At 58.4% G+C, this 8,562-nt stretch overlaps 1 protein-coding gene across 1 annotated transcript in view; it reads left to right on the top strand.

Moving 5' to 3' along the window:
- LOC113209684 (transmembrane protein 151B-like) overlaps positions 1-8,562 on the top strand; it is a 69,174-nt gene that overhangs the window by 32,456 nt on the left and 28,156 nt on the right. The gene's annotated exons all lie outside the window — the stretch shown is intronic.

The raw sequence follows: 8,562 nt of genomic DNA, 5'->3' as shown, positions 1-8,562 counted from the left end.
GGGGGCACGGTGGGGAGGAGCGTGGCAGGGGCGGCCCGTGAGGCGTCGGAGGCGTGGTCACTCGCGGCGCGGTGTCACACCGGATCGAGTTGACGCGGACACGGCAAAGAAAACCAGCGGGATAAGAAATGTAACGACGACGAAGGGGAAGGGGTGAGACTGACAGAAAAAGGGAAGATGACGTACTGAAATGAGGAAAATGTTACAAGGAAGGGGGAATCGGACCGAAAGCAAGAAACGGAGAGAACAAAAGAAACGGACAGACAGTGGCACAGAGACGACAAAGCGGGCTGCCGGCCGATGCAGCCCCCCCAGCTGTTCAAACGGCTCGAAATGTAATGAAATAATGCCCGCAGAGCAGTGGGGCTAATGAACGAGGCCGCTCTGCTCCGCTCCAAACCGAGCACCGCTTCTGACGCCGAATAATAATTAGAGGCACCATTACGATTTTGTGCGAAATTAATGGAAAGCGCGCCTCTCCGGCTGTTTTAAATAGTAAAATGGGCGCGGCGGCCGGCGGCGCAGCCAGCGGTTCGTTACACTCGCGCAACTATGCTCCCTGCTCGTTTGACGTTCTTTTCCTTCGTTCTTTCAATTTTACTCGGCGTTATGCGGATAAACGAACCGTTTAGAACTCTTTTTTGTACAGTTGTAACCAACGTTAATGACACCGGGTAATGGTGACCGACCCCGTACTGTAAAAATTCTTTGTAACAATGGCGAAAATACCATTTTTAGTATGCAGGGATGTCGTTATGGGTTTTCTCGTCACCCTGACGAGAAAACCCATACCATGTGACGCAAAAAAAACCATGACGACACCCCTGTACTAAAAATTAGCCATGATATTTTCGTCATCCTGATAAAGAATTTTTACAGTGCGAAACCATCCCCCGACCATCCCAGTTTCTTGGAGGGGTTGATGGTCCCGCCACGCTAGTGTACCTGCTTCATCAGGCCGACAGGCCAGGTAGGCCCTCGCCCCACTCCTCCCCGCCCCACACCGCCTTCTTGCAACAACCCTTCCCTTTCGGCCCTCCGCTCGGAATAAACCCGCTGGATGAGCTGGGGGGGCCTAACTGTTACTGCGTGCTAAAATCTTGTTAGGCCCAAGGGCTCCCCCCCCCCCACCACCACCACTCCCCCTGATCCTCCCCATCTCGCCCTGCGGCCCCAAACACCTTGACACGGCCGGTAGGCCCCGGGCGCGCTGCTGCCCCGGCGGCCTGCACCTCACTGCAACAACTCTCCGGACTAGATTTACAAAGAAAGGATGCAACACAAAACCCTTCGGCGCTTCCCCGCGTCCCTCTGTGCCCTTTTAGCGGGGAGCGCGCGCCGCTCGGCTGCTCAGCCCGTGGGATAGGCAGCGCAGCGGCGAGCGGCGCTCTTCTGTGCGGCGGGCGGCCTATCCTCGGCATGACAGGCTGAGCCCCGCCGCGCAGCGCAGCGCCGCCACATGCAGCGAGCGCCGCACCGAAAGGGAAAGAAAAGAGGACGCCGGGTTTGAAAAGTCGCACCGAAAAGAGCCGGTGGCGAGCGGGACAAAAGCGCAGCGAGCAAAGCGGTCGGGGAAGCCGTGACCACAGTAGCCGGGATTACTGTTAGCAGCAGCAGCAGCGGCTCTCTCTCTCTCTCTCGCTCTCTCTCTCTCTCTCGCTCTCTCTCTCTCACTCGATGGCCCGGAGGCCACTCGGAGGCCCGGACCTGTTTGCAGCGCGTGGACAGGTTTATCCGGGTCCTTCCCCGCTGAGTCGGCCCTCTGGTCCAGCCCCAGAAGGATATATCCGGACGCAACTCCCGAAAGCGATGACACCCCACGGTGTGCGGCCGGCAGTATATAGCCTGCTCACAGTCCATGTTTGACTCTGAACGGCCTTTAACGGCCCCCTCGGCTTTAAAGACCCTAAAGACCCTCGCACCTGCTGCTCGCCGGTGGTCCCCTTATCGGCGTGTCGGCTCCTTACGCCCCGGCGAGCAACAACTCGTGTTCGGGAACAAGAGTCTTTATCGCTCACGCCGAGCCTGACGCGGCTCTCCATCTCCAGGGCTAGGGGATCGTCCAGAAAGTACGTCCGTCATTCGCCGTTGCGGTCCTACCAAGTTCGGCCTGCGGAAGCTCTCATGGCGCCTGGTAGGTAGGCAACACAATTCGTTCGGTGCATGCCTGTACTGCGGGTTGGCCTACATTGAGCCTCGCAGGCGCCAAGCTCCCGTGATTTGACGAACAAATCCGAGCAAAACGGACGTGTACTTGATGAATGATCCCTAACCCCGCGGAGCGCTCCACTGGGTGTGGGAACGGCACTGGCGCAGGGCGGGGGCTCCAGGGGGAGAGACAGCGGGAGAGATGGATATCCCGCTGTGCTTCAACGCGGAGCCAATTGCTTTGGCCGTTCGATCGCATGCCGAACACTATGGGCGGGCCGTCGGGGGTGCCGCGCGCGGTGCCCCACCCACTCAGCACCATGTAGAACCTCCGCTCCACCAGCCTCCCTTCTCCCTCCTCAGCTCCGCGCCGGAGAGCTGCAGCCATGCAACGGCATGCAGTTCCCCAACACCGTGCGACACACACGTGTGTGTGTGTATGCGTGTCAGTGTGTGAAACGTGTGTGACATATGTATGACAATTCTGAGATACGACGAGTGTGTGACAAACGTGTAGCGTAAAAGTGTAAACAAGTTGCGTGGCACGTCGGCACGAGTGCCACGAATGGTTGGGTAACAAAGTATAGATAGAGTTACACACCTTCAGGTGTGCGATGTGCGACATTTGAGGTCATGTCCAGAAAGTTTGTCCGTCATTCGCCGTTACGAACCTGCCAAGATCAAACATCAGCCTCTGTGAGCTCTCATGGCGCCCGACAGGTAGGCAATATCTTGTTTGCAGTGCATGCGTGTACCGCGGGGTGGCCTACCCGGAGTCTCGCAGGCGCTCAGCGACCGCGTAAATTGTAATTTGTCGAAAGAATTTCCGGAAAAAAGACGCACTTTCTGAAAGATCCCTGAGCGAGCGTGTGCAGTGGAGGACAGAAAACAAAAAACGGGACAGCCCGGCAATAACTCAGAAACAAATCAGGCCGTCGTCGTGCAAAAGTCTCCGTCACGCAGCATCTGGACGACGACGCACGTTCGTCGTCCGCCGTGTGCGTCTTGTGCCCTACTCGTATCAGCAGAACAAACTCACTCACACACACACACACATACGCACACACAAGTGTGTCGCACTGCAGCAGGCTCCACTGTGTTACCGTTGTGTGCTGCGCGGCTGTTCGGCGCGGGGTAAGGCTGAAAGAGAGAGAGAGGGGATGGAGAAGGGGAGAGAGGAAGACGAGGAAGGGAGGCATGGAGCGGGTAGGTACAGCCGATCCATTAAAACACGCGTTTGCTGTTCGTTATTCCATTCCGATGGCGAGCAGGGCATGCCCAATACGGTACCCCCGCGAAGCCCTGCCCTGCCCCTCCCGCGCCACCTGGCCGGGCCTGGCCGGCCGCCGCTTTCCTCGCGCGCACCGGCTGGGCTGGACCGCACGCCAGACCTGTCGCAGCGGCAGACATTGCGTGGCCGCCGCGCTCTTCAGAGAACCGATGCAATTATTCCTTATCGACATATCGCCGGCCGGTCATGAAGTGGTCACACAGACTCGGTCACGAGCTGGTCGTAAGAGGAAGGTGTGGTCGCGAGCGCGCGCTATGCTGTGCTATGCGGTCAAGAGGAGGGCGGCTTATTGTGGGCGGTCATAAGCGGTCGATTTCCTCCGCCAGGGCAGAACGAACGATACAGTCGACCGCGCCGCTGGCTGCCACAACATTTAGTCCACAACTAACCTACTTCTCAAGACAGATTTATGAACTTAAGAGAGCGGAATAGAAATGACTTTGATTGAAGATTTAATTTGTTTTAATTAGAATAACAACAGTTTTGCCGCATTTCATGTTTTCCCCAGTTTTCACCATGTGCGATGCGTACTCATATGAGTGATTACGGTACTCGCAAGTAAACAGGAAAGCATCAACTGGTTCACCCGGTTCACCCCTCACACCTGGCTCTCTGGCTCTCGCACCAACCCCCGTCCCCCCTTCCATACTCACACATACACATGAGGTCACTCGGAATTTGACTTTCTCCCCGGACAACAGCAGTGTTCGTCCTCCGCGGGCACTCGGCCAGTACGGCGCTGCCCCGCCACCCGGCCGCCACACCACCACACCTCTCCCGTGCGAAAGACAGAGAGAGCAGACGCACGAGGGAGAGGAGGGAGGGGAGGGGGCAGACCAGCCCTGCCCGCCTGCCTGCCTGTGGCCGCAGACCGCTGCTGCGTTCATTTAGAACGATCGACCAAATCGAGACCGGTAGGGTGTTGAGAGGGGCGAGGAGGGGGGAGGGGGTGGGCGGATAGACCAACAAACCGCACGAGAGCGAACGATACGCGAAGATGATTCATGCGGATGGCAGCGACGGCCGCCCACCGTACCCGCGCGCGCCCACCGTGGCGGAACGCGGCGCGCGTGTGTGTGTGTGAGAGAGAGAGACAGAGACAGAAGGAGAGAGTGGGTGTGTCCTAACCGCTGGTCTCTTTGTCTGCCGCAGGTGTCCATGCCCTCCCGACGGTCCGAGACGCCCTCGTCCATCCTGTCCTCCGACAGCGACATCCGATTCACCCGCAAGGTGAGCGGCCAGTACCGCTGCGGGTGCTGCGTCCTGGCCGCCTTCATCAGCTTCCTGCTCGTCGTCTCCATAGGCGTCTACCTGGGCTGTGAGTATACTTACCATCGACCTATAAATGCCATACACAAAAACATCTCCGGGCGCTGGTTTTAACTATGAAGTATTGCAGTAGTAAATTGTGCTTGTGTTCTGTTTGTCCTCTGAGTAACAACCGAGCTTACGAAAGACGTTCTGACGTGCGGGCTATTGTTCAGCTCAACCAAAACACATCGGCTCATCATGTATCAGAATGTCTTATGGTTGTAACTTGGGGAGCAGACTAAACATCATTTTGGTGACAACATCCAAAGCTTTTGGCCGTGCTGACAGAACATTTTTCACCTCGCTTCATGCTTCGTTAATTTTGTAAATTCCTGTCGCATTTTCTCTTGTTTTGATTGTGCATTTTGGTTGATAATTATTGTTCACAAACAAACGTCGCCGGCCACATCCTCGGACACTAAAGAGACGCGGTTCCCTCGGCGCCGCACTACATGTAGTGCACCGCCGAGTGCAGCGCGCTCCGCCGCCTGCCGCCCTTGATCTCCAATCTGTGGAGCGTGAAGTGGGAGCCAGCGAGAAGCAAGCAAGCGGTGGCGTCTGCCTCCAGCAGAGAGTGATGCGCGCGCCGCGCTGTGTTGTTCCAGAGGTGGACGTGCAGCACAAGGGAAGAAGAGGCAAAAGAAAAACCACTATACTCGCGCGGCGAAAAAATATTTAAAAAATCTAACCGCGGGTCTACGTGTGCGAGAGACGGACGGGCGTAGAGACAACACTCGAACCAGCAGAGGGGGCTTTCCCCGCGCGGAATTATGAATACAAATGGCCCATCCGCGTCAGCCTGGCGCGAGTGCGAGTGAGAGCGTCGCCGCGGCCCGCGTGTGATGGTGAGCGAGCGAGGAGGACAGACAGACGAGCGAGAGACCAGATGGCTGGGAGCTAGTATTCGATGCATATACATTCAGAGTGAATCCGCGCCGGGCCGGGCCGGCCCACTTCAAGGCGCCACACGTCGTTGACCGGTTTGGCGCGCTGATCAGCTAGGAGGGAGCTCCACGACGACTCCACGACGGCAGCGGCGTTGCGGCGCCGGCCGGCCCGGGACCGCTTCGTGCGAGCGCGTCGCTCTGGCAGAGCGCCCGGCTAGACCCGACCGACCCAGATTATTCGCGACTCATTGACGCCTGTCCCCCCCCCCTCTCCCTTCCCATCCGCGGACACGCTGCAGCAGCCTCCTGGTGTTACCCACGGGGGCCTAACGAGGTATGTTGCTCCCCCCCCCCTCCCCCTCTGGCTGGCCCCGCACGCCGCGCGCTGCCCCGGGACGTACCTCTACTACACATCAATCTTGGGCGGCGCGTCAGCCGAAGGGCCTCGTCATGTGAAGGGCCCCCGACCCGCCCGACTGAAACAAGCGTCGTTTTCCAATTGAATAATTTGAGGTTGTAAAGAGAGGGGGTAAAATTATTATTAAGTGACCGAAAACTATTCGTGTTCTCTCTCACTACCGCCCCCCTCATTTCCTCCTTTTTACCTCTCATTTCTCTCGCGTTCGCTCCGGGGCGGGGCAGGGCGGGGCAGGGCAGGGAAGTACCCAGGCTCCTTGACGAGCCAAGGCCGGGGCCTGCCTGGAGGTCAGAGGTCGCCGGCGACCCTAGGGAGAAAGTTGAATGTCAAGGTTTTCTCGCGTGTTGTTTGTTCGACGCCAAAATGTATGATATTACCAACAAGAAACGCGCGCTCCACGCGGCGGCGGGAGAAAGGTCTTCTCGCACAATTAGCAAAACTGGAGAAGATGAAGTAAAAGAAAAAACACATCCAAACAGGAGAAGTGGTTTGCTTATAATCCCATCCCACGCGAATAGGAGAATCTCATAAAAATGGCGAGCATCTCCGGAGCGTTTTAGCCAAACACACTCGCGGCTGGACTGAAGGCATCGTCCTGCAGGCAAAATAATATCTCCCAGCTGGAGGAGAGTTTTCACTTTGATAATGACGCGTGCACTATCCCCCTTCTCCCCCCCCCCTCTCTCTCTCCTCTCTATCTCTCTCTTTCCTAGATGCGATTGCATATCGCGGCAGTGAGGTGGATGCGCGCCGCTGGTCGGCGCCGGCAAGCGCAAGGTCATTACCCTACAAACTCGTGATGGCGGCGGCGTCTCGTCTTCTTCCCTCCACAGTCTGCTCGGGCTAAATCATAACATTTCCTGGTTCGACACAGCGGCACCGCAACGAGCAGCGCACACGAGAGAGAAAGAGAGAGAGAGAGGGAGAGAGAGGGGTGAGGTTGAGGGAGAGCACCAGATAGAGAGAGCTGCTTAGGCGAGGCAGACGAGCCACTCCACGATGACGAATTTATGTGTGTCTTGATGATTGGAAAACGCTAATGCCATCGTGTTTATTCCCCTGCCCCCCTCAATCTCTCTCTCTCTCCTTTTTTTTTTGTTTTGTTTTTTTGTTTGTCTTTCCTGTGAAGTCCACACGGGGAGAAAGGCGCGCGCTGCTCGTGCCGGGGTCAAGGTAGACTATTGATGGACGGACGCATAGTGACCCGTCACGGTGGCCCGCGGCGCCCACGGGGCTGTTCGACACGCCCCGCTCCTTCTCCCCCTCTCTCCTCTCTCCCTCTGTCCGGTAATAAGCGCTGGCCCTCCCGGTCGGCATGTACTCTGTACTCTGTACGTGCGTGTACATGCGTATGTATGTGAGGTGGGCGGCGGAAGGGGTTCGGAGCGCACCATTCAGACCGGTCAAGGGCCCCGGCCACAGCCGCCGCCGCCGCCACAGCCGCTGTATGGGCGCCAGCTTGTAGGTTCCTTATTTCCTCGTGACCCTATTGGAATATGTTGACCTTTGGCCCCCCGCACGCCCTCTCTCACTTGGAGGTGTGCCGATAATCCTTGCCCAACGCGGTCACGCCCAACTGGGTCCCGCGCCCCGCGCGGGACCCTGCGCGCTTTTGCCTTTTCAACAACTTAAAAATCATGATGGCGTCCCGTCTCTTCTTCGCCCTCTCCCAACTTTTTATCATCATGAGCCCTGAGCGTCTCCCCTTATAATTAGGGCCCGGATCGCGACACGCCGTAGCGCCACGCCGCGCTCTGGCCCGGCGCCCGGCCAGGCCCGCGGGGCCCGATGGCGAAACGGAACGTTGGCGCTGCTGCAGCAGCGGCTGCAGTCGGCGGCCTCTACAGCAACTCCCTTTGTCCTTATCCAGGCCCGCGGGGCCGCGCTGAGCCGCGCTGAGCCGCGCTGAGCCGCGCTGAGCGGGGCTGAGCCGCTCCAACGCTGACGCGCGCGGCAAACGGTCATGATTAATAGCGTCAAAACGCTCACGTGTGCGGCCGCGGCGGCCGCGCGGCATTGTCATGCGATGCATTTAGACCGGCCCGGACAGCCCGCCCTGGGCTGGGCCGCGGCCACTCCGGGCCGAGCGTTCGCTTTCTCTGGAAGCTCGGCGTCGGTCGGTCGGTCGGTCGGTCGGTCGCGGCGTGCGTGCGTGCGTGCGTGCGTGCGTACGTGTGCGTGCGCGTATGCCCCGCCGGCGCCAGGCTGTGCCCCGCCTGACCGATCAGCTGATCAGCTGATCCGGATCGTTGTCAACATGAGCGAGCGAGGGGCGAGGGGGGCAAAGAAGACAGCGAGAGAGAAAGAGGGGGAGGGGAGGGGAGAGCTGGTTTTCTCCCAATCCGTCATGTCGAGGCGAGGTCAGAGCAGCAGCAGGGGGTACGGAGCAGAGCACTAAACGAGCTCGGCGCAAAAATTGATACGGGACAGAAGGGACAGAAGTGGAGCTCATCAAAGTGGAGGTGGATAGACGAGGACGAGGAGGCGCGCGTCTATCACTGGGATAG

Source organism: Frankliniella occidentalis, unplaced genomic scaffold (assembly GCF_000697945.3).
Source record: "Frankliniella occidentalis isolate FOCC.00 unplaced genomic scaffold, Focc_3.1 Scaffold194, whole genome shotgun sequence".
NCBI classification, from domain to species: Eukaryota; Metazoa; Arthropoda; class Insecta; order Thysanoptera; family Thripidae; genus Frankliniella; species Frankliniella occidentalis.
This window is presented reverse-complemented; position numbering and strand designations above follow the sequence as displayed.